This window comes from Rhinoraja longicauda, chromosome 13 (genome assembly GCF_053455715.1).
Source record: "Rhinoraja longicauda isolate Sanriku21f chromosome 13, sRhiLon1.1, whole genome shotgun sequence".
NCBI lineage: Eukaryota > Metazoa > Chordata > Chondrichthyes > Rajiformes > Arhynchobatidae > Rhinoraja > Rhinoraja longicauda.
Genome location: NC_135965.1, coordinates 34,237,706 through 34,251,576, shown reverse-complemented (window position 1 = coordinate 34,251,576; position 13,871 = coordinate 34,237,706).

The window sequence follows — 13,871 nt, the reverse complement described above, 5'->3', positions numbered from 1 at the left end:
AAAGACCCTGCACAATCGTTTGCTTAGTTTATTTATAGGTAGGCCCTTTTGGTGTGACAATTGGCATGATTGCACTTGTCATTTAAATTCTATCACAGAATCATAAAAAGCTGGAATATATGAGCTTCAGCAAAGCACGGTTTATTACCAGCTGGGATACACCCATGGGACCGAGGTTTAAATGCTTACAGAGATGACAGGGTCTTGTAACAGGAATAGTCATTTCAAACAAAATGTGTAAAGCATATCCAAAGCACCTTACGTTACTAAAATCAAATCAGACTGCTGCTCTGCAAGACTTGGGGAAACTCAAAGGCTGCATCTCTATAACACTTCAAGTGTTTAGCTGTGGAAGCAAATTACCGAGGCTCCACGCTAAAGGTTGGTCTCAAAAGCAGCTTTCTCAGCATGGATTTACAGTTTGCAATCCATGTTATATTTCTTGCAAATGCTTTCGCCGTTTGAGAAAACATTATAATAATTAGGCTTGCGATTTTGTAAAGCTAGTGTATCAAACTGCTGGATGGTAAATGATCAATGGAATCAATATAACCAAGAAAGCTGCAGTGTTGATACAGACACTTGTTTCCCTCTGCATTGTCCGCATTCATTTTTAACTATAATTACTTTGTCCTTTTGGGCCATTATCTAGTGCAACTTGAGTTGGGATACTGGAGAGGTAATACCTGTGCTTTCTTAAAATGGACCCATTCCCCATCTCCCATCCATTCAAGCGCTTTCAAGGTTATTGCATATAGCTTCACAAATTGAGTTTATAAAAGCCAATTGCGTATTCCAAGCTTGAATTAACAACAAATGAAAGAACATGCCAAAGGTATTGATTGATTGAAAGATACAGCATGGAAACAGGCCATTCGGCCCACCTAGTCCACGCTGAACATCAATCACCCATTCACGCTGATTCTATATTATCCCAATTTCACATCCACATGGGGAAAAATCTAAAGGCTCATCACCCTCTGAGTGAAGACATTTTTTTTATCATCTCAATCCTAAATGCCCTACCCCAATTCTGTAACAGTGTCCCCAGGTCCTATAGTTCTCAACCAGAGGAAACATTTTCCTTCTAGTTGCTCTGTCATGAATTTAAAAAATGTTTGTATGTTTTGATGCAATCTCCTTTCATTCTTCCAAACTCGAGAGAGTACTGCCTCAGTCTACTTAATCTGCCATCGTACTGCAAATCAGCCATCTCTGGAACCAGGCTAGTGATTCTTCACTGCAGTCCTTCTGAAACAAGATGTTATTTCGTATCGAAGGAGATCAAATCTGTACCCAGTACAGATGTACTTTCTCCAAGGCTTATACCATTGCAATAAGACCTCCTTTTTCGGCATTCAAATCATCTTGTAATAAAGGCTAACTGGACCATTTGTCCTCTTCATCGCTTGCATGCTTGGCTCTTAGGCACAACAACAATATTTAAAAGACACATGGATAGGAAAAGTCTGTAGAGGTAAAGGCCAAATGCAGGCAAATATGACTACCTTAGAAGGGGCATCTTGGACGACATGGACAAGTTGGGCCAAAGGGCCTGTTTCTGTGCTGTATGACTATGATTCTATGCAGATAGCTTCACATTTCTTCTCATGGCATTCTAGCTTCCTTATTATGGTCCACTCACTCAGCTTGCCTTTATTCTCTAGACTTTTTATCTTCATACTCATGATCCCATCTCATTTATAGCAGTCATTTACAAAAGATACCACTGTCCTCCATGAATTGAAAAAAATTATTTTGTATTCTGTCCCAGTTGACCTTCTGATCCATAGTTTACAAACAAGATGAATTATTCATTGAAACTATCTTCAAAATGTAAAGTTTTATTCACATCCAAGAGCGTCCTGAGATTGGAACTTGATTCCCTTATTAATATGTGATATATATTTGTAGTTCAATTCAGCCATTCTTTCGTTATTTTGTAGGCTGAGTAGCAAGTAAATCATAACAGAAGGTATTGTCAACATCAAAGCCTAGCGTTTGACCAACAATAAGGGGAATCTCGATCAAAAATGAACAATAGACAATAGACAATAGGTGCAGTAGTAGGCCATTCGGCCCTTCGAGCCAGCACCGCCATTCAATGTGATCATGGCTGATCATTATCAACACTACTGCCACAGAAGTTGCAGTAATATGATATCATACCGAATCTTCAAATCCTGTCACTATGGGGCGGCACAGTGGCGCAGCGGTAGAGTTGCTGCCCTACAGCGCCAGAAACCCATGTTTGATCCTGACTGTGTGTGATGTCTGCACGGAGTTTGTATGTTCTATCCCATGACCTTGCTTAGGTTTTCTCCTGGACAGGTCGACTTTTGGGCCCTGTGGCTGAGGTTCTGGACCTCTGGCCCGGCCGGAGGCAGCAGATCCGTTCCCATAGCCAAGGCAGACTTTGCAGGCCAATATCTCGGCTCCTCGGCTGCCTAGGTGGACCGTTTCGGTACCGTTGGGCTCCTCTCAGAGGTCATGACCACCCTTGGTCCAGCAAAACAGATAATTCAGAAAGGCTCTGGAACCAAGGATGTTGGAAAATAGGTGGTGAATTCTTGCTATTGAGGGTGTGCAGCGTAGGTTTACTAGGTTAATTCCCGGAATGGCGGGACTGTCATATGTTGAAAGACGAGAGCAATTAGGCTTGTATACACTGGAATTTAGAAGGATGAGAGGGGATCTTATTTAAATGTATAAGATTATTAAGGGGTTGGACACGTTACAGGCAGGAAACATGTTCCCAATGTTGGGGGAGTCCAGAACCAGGGGCCACAGTTTAAGAATAAGGGGTAGGCCATTTAGAACGGAGATGAGGAAAAACTTTTTCAATCAAAGAGTTGTGAATCTGTGGAATTCTCTGCCTCAGAAGGCAATGGGGGCCAATTCTCTGAATGCATTCAAGAGAGAGCTAGATAGGGCTCTTAAGGATAGCGGAGTCAGGGGGTATGGGGAGAAGGCAGAAACAGAGTACTGATTGAGAATGATCTGCCATGATCACATTGAATGGCGGTGCTGGCTCGAAGGGCCGAATGGCCTACTCCTGCACCTATTGTCTATTGTCTATTGTGGACCTGTACTGTACTTAGAAAAGCCAAATTACTATTGCCCCTTTTTCTGTATCCTTCATGCTCCCTTTGTCCAAATACATTTGAGACAACCAGGGAAAGTGAGATTGAGGGCGAGAGAAAAAGGGCAAGAAAATATCCATGTCTATAATTGATTCAGGGTGCAACGGAAGAGCCAGTAATTATCAGAGCATTTAAAGAAATATTGCTGAATTTTGAAATTGGTGAGAATAACTTTAATGTGATTATAATGAGTTCTCTTCGTTGGGAAAGAGGGCGATCATTAGCTACACATTTTGGTGGTAATGGAATGCAGTTGTAGGATATCAGTCCCAAGGGACTAAATCTTAACAGTGGTGACATTTCTTCACGTCTTCAAAGAGCGTGACAGGTTTGTAAAAATCTCCATCAGACTGCTTCAGGATATGTGTTGTTCTGCCTGGAGGGAATTCTACTCGTCTTACCTTTAACGAGCAGAGTTTTCAGAACAAAGATCTGCAGAGAACTAGTCAATGATAGCTGTAATCATGGTCAGACAGCTGGATACTGACAATAATAGTTTTTTCCTGATCTCTTTATTAAAATGCGAAGCAATGGCAAGATGTGGCAATATTTCTGTATTCCTCGTCATGTAGGTTCTTGACTTACTGGTGCAAAAACATGAATGTGTTTTGAATTGTTCAATAGATGTGGCTGATGCAGGCAGGGCTTACTCTTCCTCACAACTTAGGGCAGCACAGTGCTGCAGCGGTAGAGGTGCAGCCTCACAGCGCCAGAGACCCGGGTTCGATCCTGACTACGGATGCTGTCTGTATGGAGATTCTACGTTCTCCCTGACCACATGCGTTTACTCCGGGTGCTTCGGTTTCCTCCCACACTCCAAAGTTGTAAAGGTTTGTAGTTTAATTGGCTTCTATAAATTGTCCCTTGCGTGTAGGTTGGTGTAGGGGGTGATCGCCGGCCAGCACGGACTCGGTGGACCGAAGGGTCTGTTTCCATACTGTATCTCTAGAGTCTAAAGTCTAAAGACTGTGTTCCCTCATCATGAAGAATTTCAGGGTCATTTTTACCTGTCATCAAGTGAGGAACAGTAATATATGCTCAGTAGAAGATGGCATACAACACAAAGCTTATGGTTTCCCCTTGATCTTGCGGAACCTATCCTTCTTTGTAGTTGAGGCAATGGGTGGGGGTGCTGTGAAGTAGGTTCAGCGAGTTGTTGTAACTCATGCAGGATGTTGCCAGGACTCGTGTTTACAAAGATGTTGCCAGGACCTGAGGCCCTGAGCTATAGGGAGAGGTTGAGCTGGCTAAGACTTTATTCCTTGGAGTGCAAGAGGATGGGGGGTGATCTAACAGAGGAGTATAAGATCATGAGAGGAATAGATAGGGTAGATGCACATAGGTTTTTACCCAGAGTTGGGGAACCAAAAACCAGGACATAAGTTTAAGGCGAGGGGGTAAAGATTTAACAGGAACCAAAGGGACACATTTTTTACACAAAGGGTGGTAGGTATATGGAACGAGATGCCACAGGAGGTAGTTGAGACAGGTACCATCACAACATTTTTGACATTCTTGCTAAAGAGGGAGTACAGAGAAGGTTCACCAGATTGATTCGTGGGATGGCAGGACTTTCATATAAGAAAGACTGGATAGACTCGGCTTGTACTCGCTGGAATTTAGAAGATTGAGGGGGGATCTTATAGAAACGTACAAAATTCTTAAGGGGTTGGACAGGCTAGATGCAGGAAGATTGTTCCCGATGTTGGGGAAGTCCAGAACAAGGGGTCACAGTTTAAGGATAAGGGGGAAGTCTTTTAGGACCGAGATGAGAAAGTTTTTTTTCACACAGAGTGGTGAATCTGTGGAATTCTCTGCCACAGAAGGTAGTTGAGGCCAGTTCATTGGCTATATTTAAGAGGGAGTTAGATGTGGCCCTTGTGGCTAAAGGGATCAGGGGGTATGGAGAGAAGGCAGGTACGGGATACTGAGTTGGATGATCAGCCATGATCATATTGAATGGCGGTGCAGGCTCAAAGGGCCGAATGGCCTACTCCTGCACCTATTTTCTGTTTCTATGTTTCTAAAAGAGATTTGGACAAGTACATATATAGGGTAAGTTAGAGGGATATGGGCCAGGCATGGGCAGGTGGGACTAGTGTAGATGGGGCATTTTGGTTTGCATGGGCAAGTTGGGCTGAAAGACCTATTTCTATACTGTATGACTATGTATCTATCAGTGTACCAGTAATGAAGAGAGTGGAAACCGAACCAGAGAAATGAAGGGCATGGGGAAAATGGTTTGCTCTTCCCAGGAATTTCTAAATTTCTTGAGAAATATAACTACCAAGGCACAACACAGCCAGAAGAACTCAGCAAATGAGGCGGCATCTGTGGAGGTAAATGGACTGTCGATATTTCAGGTCAAAACCCTTCCTCTGTATGGCGGAAGGGTCATCACCAAAACACTGGCTGTACATTTCCTCCACAGATGCTGCCTGATCTGTTGAGTTAGTCGGACAGTTTGTCTTTTGCTCCATTATTCCAGCATCTGCAGTCTTTTGTATGGTCATCAAGGCAGGTACTCACCACAGAAGATCCAGTCTGTTTTTCTCTCAACACCAGGTGGCAGCAACCGAGATTTCATCTGAAGAAGATTGTTCAAATCACATTTCAGAAGTTTAGTTTAGTTTAGAGATACAGCGAGGAAACAGGGCCTTCAGCCCACCAAGTCCGCACCAACCCGCACCAACCCGCGATCCCTGCACACTATTGCTATCCTACACACACTGGGAACAATTTACATTTATACCAAGCCAATTAACCTACAAACCTGTACATCTTTGGAGTGTGGGAGGAAACCGGACATCCTGGAGAAAACCCACGCAGATCACTGGGTGAACCTGCAAACTCTGTACAGACAAGCACCCATTAAGAGGATTGTACACGGGTCTCTGGCGCTATAAGGCAGCAACTAATGCAGTACCACCATGCTTCCCTTTTGTAAGTTTAGCTTGAGGCTTCAGCAGAAAAAGCTCGACCGGATGTGATACTGTCAAAGTGCCATCTTTCAGATGGGACATTAACCAAGGCTGCATCTGCTCTTTCAGTTGAATGTGAGGAATTATATAGTTCTGTTTCAAAGAGCACGTGAGCAATTCCTGGTGTGCTGACATGCATGTTTGTCTAAATCGAGAAAGGTCAATTGGCCATAACACTTTGCCGTTTCAGGAAAGTTGCACAAACTGATTGTATATATTTTGATAGTAATTCCCCTTTTAATTTGGTTTAGTTTAGAGATACAGTGCGGAAACAGCCCTTTGGCCCACTGAGTCCGCGCCGACCGGCAATCACACTAACACTGTCCTACACACACTAGGGACGGTTGTAACAATTATACCAAGCCAATTCACCTACAAACCTGGACGTCTTTGGAGTGTGGGAGGTAACCAGAGAGAGAACCTATGCGGTCACAGGGAGAACGTACAAACTCCGTACAGACAGCACCTGTAGTGAGGATCAAACCCGAGTCTCTGGCACTGTCCAGCAGCAACTCTACCACTGCACTAACTCTACCACCGCCTTCATCTGAAATGCACCATGGAATATCCTGAGGTCATGATTAAAAAAATAATAATCTTGTAGCCCTAGTGTTGATGTAGCTGATCCAGTTAAATCTCTTTTCAGTCATGATCCATTGAAGATTTTGATAGATTTTATAGAAGTTTTTTTTGTAGGCCCGAAACAAATGGGCCATCTTTCGGTGGTTCAGCTGTGGCTTCAGTCTTTGCAGAGTTGCCACTTTAGCTTTTCTCAGTACTATTTCTGATAATATTATGTTCATCTAATGAATAGATCTTTCCATACAACACGCAATCTGATCAAGACCGTTTGTCGTAATAATTCACCTGAATCCAGAAGCATAGCTGTTATTCCTCCTCAATTGTTCCTGGTTCTGCCTCCATCAACTGAAGTTGAGGTCATGTTTTTCCTTGCGTGGTTTCTTTTATCCAACGTGCTTTGGTGAAACACTGCCTTGAAGTCAGAGTTAGTTACTTTCACCTCTTCCCCAGCATTCAGCTCTTAAATCCATGTCTGAATCTTTGTACAGTATATCCCATTATGTTCAAAGAGACAAAAACAGCTTAATCCTACCACTGACCCCTGGGGGGTAAACTGTTGCCTTGGTTAGAGTGGATGTTGAAATATTGATTTACAACACATTTATTTATCAATCATTCTGGTATTGTAGACTCCCATAGGAAATAAATACCTTTTTAGACTCCGCCTTTTATCAGAAAATCTATAAGTTTAATTTCAATACAAAATGTAACCTGATAACGTGCCAAGTATTCTTCTGTGATTACGCTACCTCCCTCAGCATGGCTTCCGAATCACAGTCAAGAACAGCGTTGCAGCAGGAGAGTTGCTGCCTTACAGCGCCAGAGACCCGGGTTTGATCCTGACTATGTGTGCTGTCTGCATGGAGTTCGCACATTCTCCCCACGACCTGCGTAGATTTTCTCCGGGTGCTCCGGTTTACTCCCACGCTCCAAAGACTCACAGGTTTGCAGGCAAATTGGCTTGGTAAAATTGTTCCTATTGAGCAGGACAGTGTTAGTGTGTGGGGATTGCTAGTCGCCATGGACTCAGTGTTTAGAAGGCCTGTTTCCGTGTTGTACCTAAAATAAAAATTAAAACTTCTTAACGAACATTCTGTTGCTTCCTTCTGCAATATGGGGCAATATGGGGCACTGCGCTGGAAGCACATAGAACACCCAAACTTTAAATGGGAGGATATATTGAAATCAAATGGAAATGTTGGAGGACAACCCTGATAACCCTGGGGAAGGAAGGAATTAAAAAATTAGAATAGATGCAATGGTTTTAACAATTGATTGTATAAGCTGAGGCATTCTTTAAGGTCCTAGTTTCACATTGCCTTCAGTTATTTTTCTCTTCCTGATGTATGGGGTACCTGATCAGAATCAGTTGCATTTGGTTATGAATTGAATAAATTATCTAAACATGCATCACATGGAAATTTCATGTTTTCCAGGAGTCTGGTGGAACACAGAAAGTCAATTTCTATCTTTGTAGGAAGGAACTGCAGATGCTGGTTTATACCGAAGAAAGACACAGAATGCTGCAGTAACTCAGCGGGACAGGCAGGATCTCTGGAGAAAAAGATCAGGTGACGTTTCGGGTCGGAATCCTTCCTCAGACCTAATGGCTTTTCAATCTGAGGAAGGGTTCCGACCCAAAGCGTCACCTATTATTTTTCTCCAGAGATGCTGCTTGACCCACTGTGTTACCCCAACATTTTGTATCTGTTGTCATTTTCTATCTCATGTGCTGTAGAAATTAAGGGAGCAAGAGTGGACCCAACGAGGAACAGCTTATGAAAAGAGACATTCAATAATTAATTTCAACAGAAATGAGTATGGGACCACGTGTTTACGACAGGTGATTGACGTATCACCAGATATTTTCCAACTCCATCTCAAATTATGTCCTCTGCACTGATTATACAGAAGACCCCTGAAGAAGAATTCCAACCCGAAACATCACCTAGTTCCCATGTGAGGCTGGGAAAGCACATCTCGGACCTGCAGACCCTCAGCATAGGAGCACCGCAAGGCTGCGTACTCTCCCCTCTCCTTTACTCTCTCTACACCAACGACTGCACCTCCATAGACTCCTCTGTCAAGCTTCTCAAGTTTGCAGATGACACTACCCTGATTGGACTGATCCAGGATGGGGAGGAATCTGCCTACAGATGGGAAGTGACACAGCTGGCATCCTGGTGCCATCGCAACAACCTGGAGCTCAATGCTCTCAAGACAGTGGAACTAATTGTAGACTTTCGAAGATATCCCCCTCTCCTCCCCCCACTCACCATCAACAACACCATAGTCACATCTGTGGAGTCATTTAAGTTCCTTGGAACCATCATCTCCAGGGACCTTAAATGGGAGGCCACCATCGACTTCACAACCAAAAAGGCCCAACAGAGGATATACTTCCTGTGGCAACTGAAGAAACACAATCTGCCACAGGCAATGATGGTCCAATTCTATACTGCTTTCATTGAGTCTGTCCTCACCTTCTCCATCATGGTCTGGTTTGGCTCAGCCACCAAGCACGACATCCGGAGGCTGCAACGGATCTTTCGCACAGTGGAGAAGGTTGTTGGCTGCAACCTTCCCCCCATTGACGAACTGTACACTGCAAGGGCCAGGAAGCGAGTGGGCAAGATCATCTCTGACCCCTCTCACCCTGGCCACAAACTCTTCGAAGCACTTCCCTCTGGAAGGCGACTCCGGACTGTCAAAGCAGCCACAGCCAGACATAAAAACAGCTTTTTTTCCCACGAGTGATAGTTCTACTCAATAACCAGAGTCTGTAGTCCCTTTTTTGCTCTGGATTATTTTCACCCACATGTTTAGACCGTAATGGTGTATCCTTATTGTTTTGATGTGTTTATGCTTTATTCTTAATTGTTAACTGTATGTTTGTGTTGTCATTTGTGAGCGGAGCACCAAGGCACATTCCTTGTATCTGCATACTTGGCCAATAAACTTATTAATTCATTCATTCATTCATATCCAGCTTCTCCATGGATGTTGCTTGACCCGCTGAGTTACTCCAGAATTAAATCAATTTAACTCCCTCATTATGAATTGTCTTTCTTAATCATGTATTGCCTTTCTGATGACTGGATAGCATAACTGGATAGCTTTCCACTGTACACATGACGATAAACTACACTAAACTTGTGTCTCTCCTTGGTAAACCAGCATCTGCAGTTCCTTGTTTCTACATTATGTTTTCACTGATCTTTCTCAACTTAAATTTCAATTCTGTTCAGAATCACTAATTCTGCAAAATCGAACCTGAAGCCAGTGGACAGGTTACATTCTGCCAACTTAGATTAGTACAAAGCAACGTGGTTCTTCAATGAAGAGCAAAAAGGCCAAACCATTGGCTATTCTTTGCCTCCATGCAATAATGTGGCTTGCTGTCTCATAAATTGATTAAATAATAGCAAACTGATTAAACAAGTAAAAATGTATACATATTATAGAATGATTTCTGGGCACTACCTTAATCATTTCTACATGGTTGAGAATCTCAACAACATGGTGATATGCTAACAACCTTAACTTTTCAAGGTCAACTAATTTGCTTAATTAGTTTCAATAACAACAAAATTCTCCCCGATAAATGTGGGATAAAAATAGCGATCACTCCCAGTTTTGTGCTCTGTTTTATCAGTCCCCTTGTTTAGGGTTAGTTTTTTAGCTTAGCTTAGTTTTGGCCCCTCTCGGTCATGGCTGACCATGGGTGATTAGTGTTAGCAATGTTCTACATTCTGTTGTAGATCTATTAGACCCGCTAACTCCTTCACTGTGACAGAAAGTAGCATTACTGTGCTTCAGATTCGTTTTATATTGTTTGACCATTTCTCTTCGTATTTGGCAAGATTTATGAGGGTTGGAGGCTTAGCATTAATTTTCTATGTACTCTGAAGTGCTGACTACCCTTATTCTCCATTTCCGACCATTTCTCTAAGGTCTAAGATGATCAGTGAAAATCTGTGTTTTACATGTCAAAGTCTGGCGCCATTATTAGAATCACAATTTCAAGTTCTTGGACATGTGCTGTTTTTTCAACTTATATAAGTTCATAAGTTAGTAGAGCAGAATTAGGCCATTCATCCTATCAAGTCTACTCCGCCATTCAATCATGGCTGATCTATCTTTCCCTCTCAGTCCCATTCTCCTGCCTCCTCCCCATAATCCCTGAACCCTTTACTAATCAAAAATCTGTCAATGTCCACCTTAAAAATATCCATTGACGGCCTCCACAGCTGTCTGAGGCAATAAATTCCACAGATTCACCACCCTCTGACTGAAGAAATTCCTTCTCATCTCCTTTCTAAAGGTATGTCCTTTAATTCTGAGGCTATGGCCTCTGTTCCTAGGCTCCCACTGATGGAAACATTGTCTCCACAGTCACTATTCGGTAAGTTTCAATGAGGTCCGCCCTCAACCTTCTAAGCTCCAGCGATAACCAGTGCCGTCAAACGCTCATCATATGTTCATCACCCTATCATTCCTGGATCGATATTCTTATTTAAAGAGAAACAAGGGAAACCTACCTCATTAAATGGGTCTCGGCATATCTGGAGGCAACACTGCTATGCCATCGACCTTACATTGTGAAGATGAGAAAATCTGCTCCTAGCAGGTCTGCAAGACAAATACTGTGTTAGTAACTCCTAATTTAATGTTGTAGGAATGCATTAGTTCATGTTGGCTAAATTATGCCGTTCCTTCTTAAGTAGCTTGACAAATTATTGCAGGTTTTATAGGGGTTACCAACAAAATTTACAACTTCACTGACATTATATTTAGCATTAATTAAATTAAAACTTTTAAAAATATGTATAATTTATTCAAAACCATTTAAAAAATGGTGATTCCTATTTAGGATGACTTTCAGCTTTATTATTTGGAATTTCGTAGCATTTTCCACATAATTTTTATGCATCTAAATATATTTTTCTCCCTCATTCTGCCAACATAGACTTTACTTTACTTTAGGCTTCAGAGATACCATGTGTAAACAGGCCTATCGAGTCCATGCCAACCAGTGACCATCCCATACCCTCGCACTATCCTACACACTAGGGACAATTTACAGAAGCCAATTAACCTATGTCTTTGGAGTGTGAGAGAAAACCGGAGCACCCGGAGAAAACCCACACGGTCACAAATAGAATTTAACAAACTCTGTACAGACAGCACCCGTAGTCAGGATTGAACCCGGGTCTCTGCCGCTGTAAGGCAGTAATTTTTCCGCTGTGCCACTATGCTCCCCAACTAATATTGCTGATTTAAAATTGACAACATTTTTCAACTTTTCTTTAAAAGAAATCACCTGTATCTGAACACAAATTTTATCTTCCAAGACATTGTTCAGATATTGACAAACACATTTTCATTGGTTCAGAACTTTAGTATTTGCAGTTCTGCCCTCCAGTTAGAGAATAGTTTGCTTTATTAGAGGTTTTCTGTGGCTGTATGTTCATTGTGGGCAGAGTGCCAGAGGGGGCTAAAATGGTGTTTCAATGTACCAAGCTCACATGTTTGCATGTATTATAAACTTTTGCACATGTTGGGCCCCAACAGGTATCATTCCACATGTATCCAGCCTCCACATTTGTGTTCATCACCCATGCAGAAGATCTGTATTAAATGTTGGGAAATGTGCTACTAATACCGATTATCAGATTACATTAAGAGATTAAATTTTAAATAAAATTTACTGGAAATATACATAAAGACCTTGTACTAACCAAGAAAATATCCAGCCTCAACTCTCTAATGCAATCTATTCATTCTTAAACAGAATTTAATGAGACTACACAACACCCACTCATTCTAGTGATTACCATGCTCCTTTGCAAAGTGATCTCTTTATTAAATTGTGAAATATAGAAATTGGGCAATCAATCTACTTCTGGCAAGTGACATGGTTTATTCCAGAAAATAGCCTAACAGAGTGCAGTTGGAAAACTGTTCTGTTAAATGGTTTATCCAAAGATATAAGCAGGAAGAACCTTGTTGTTATTGTTAAATTTGAAAGTAGATGAAACAACGTTGATAGAATGCTTGGAACTGACTCAAGAAGGTGAATCTTTGATGAAATGGGGTTCTGGTCTATTCAGGTCTGATAACCATTCTAATTTTATCTCAAGCCATATCTCATTCTGAAAGTCATTCAAAGGGTGAGTTCTCTCTGCCTCTGCAAACCCATGGCTAAAAAAGAAAAGTGATATTAACAGCAACGTTAAACTGACTGACGATAGACACAAAATGCTGGAGTAACTCAGCGGGACAGGCAGCATCTCTGGATAGAAGGAATAGGTGACATTTCGGGTCAAGACCCTTCCTTCGTCTGAAGAAGGGTCTCAACCCGAAACATCACCCATTCCTTCTATCCAGAGATGCTGCCTATCCTGCTGAGTTACTCCAGCACTTTGTGTGTAAACAGCTCTTAAGTGTAAACCAGCATCTGTAGTTCCTCCCTACCGGTTAAAATGACCCTTGTGCTGATGGATTAGCTCCACAGCAACAGTAATCCCAACGGATATTGACCATGGTGGTGGACAAGATGATGACTAGAATAGATCACAATTGACTGCCTTCTTTGGAATTTAATGCATCCAATCTTACTTTTGTTAAGGTATTCTGCCCCCCCCCCCCCCCCCCCCCCACTAACAACTAAGAATGTTTGAGAAGAATTGCATGATGTAGCCCTAATACATTAAAACATCCCCTTGTTCCTTATCTCTGTTCTCTTACAAAGCTCATAGAAACCTAACCTTACAACCAGGTGTTGGCCAGTGAACTGATCAAGCTCATTTCATCAGTCGACCAATATTGGTAGCAACCTCAGATTACTGTTGGCATTGAAAAGAAATATGAAATGGCTCCCCACTAATTCAATTACTTAAGGAATTGAGCACTGAGGCCAAAATTGCTTCAGTTTGATTCCCAGAATGTGTTAAATTAGTTAATCCGACAGCTAAAAGAGCTTAAAATTGCTTGGCATTAACATCTCGGATTACCTGCCCTGGGCACAGCACACAGATGTAATCATGAAGATGGCATACAAACGCCTCTACTTTCTTAGAAGTTTAAAGAGATTCAGTGGGCCACCGAATACTCTGGAAATTGCCAACACACAGTGTGGAGAGCATCTTGACTGGTTACATCA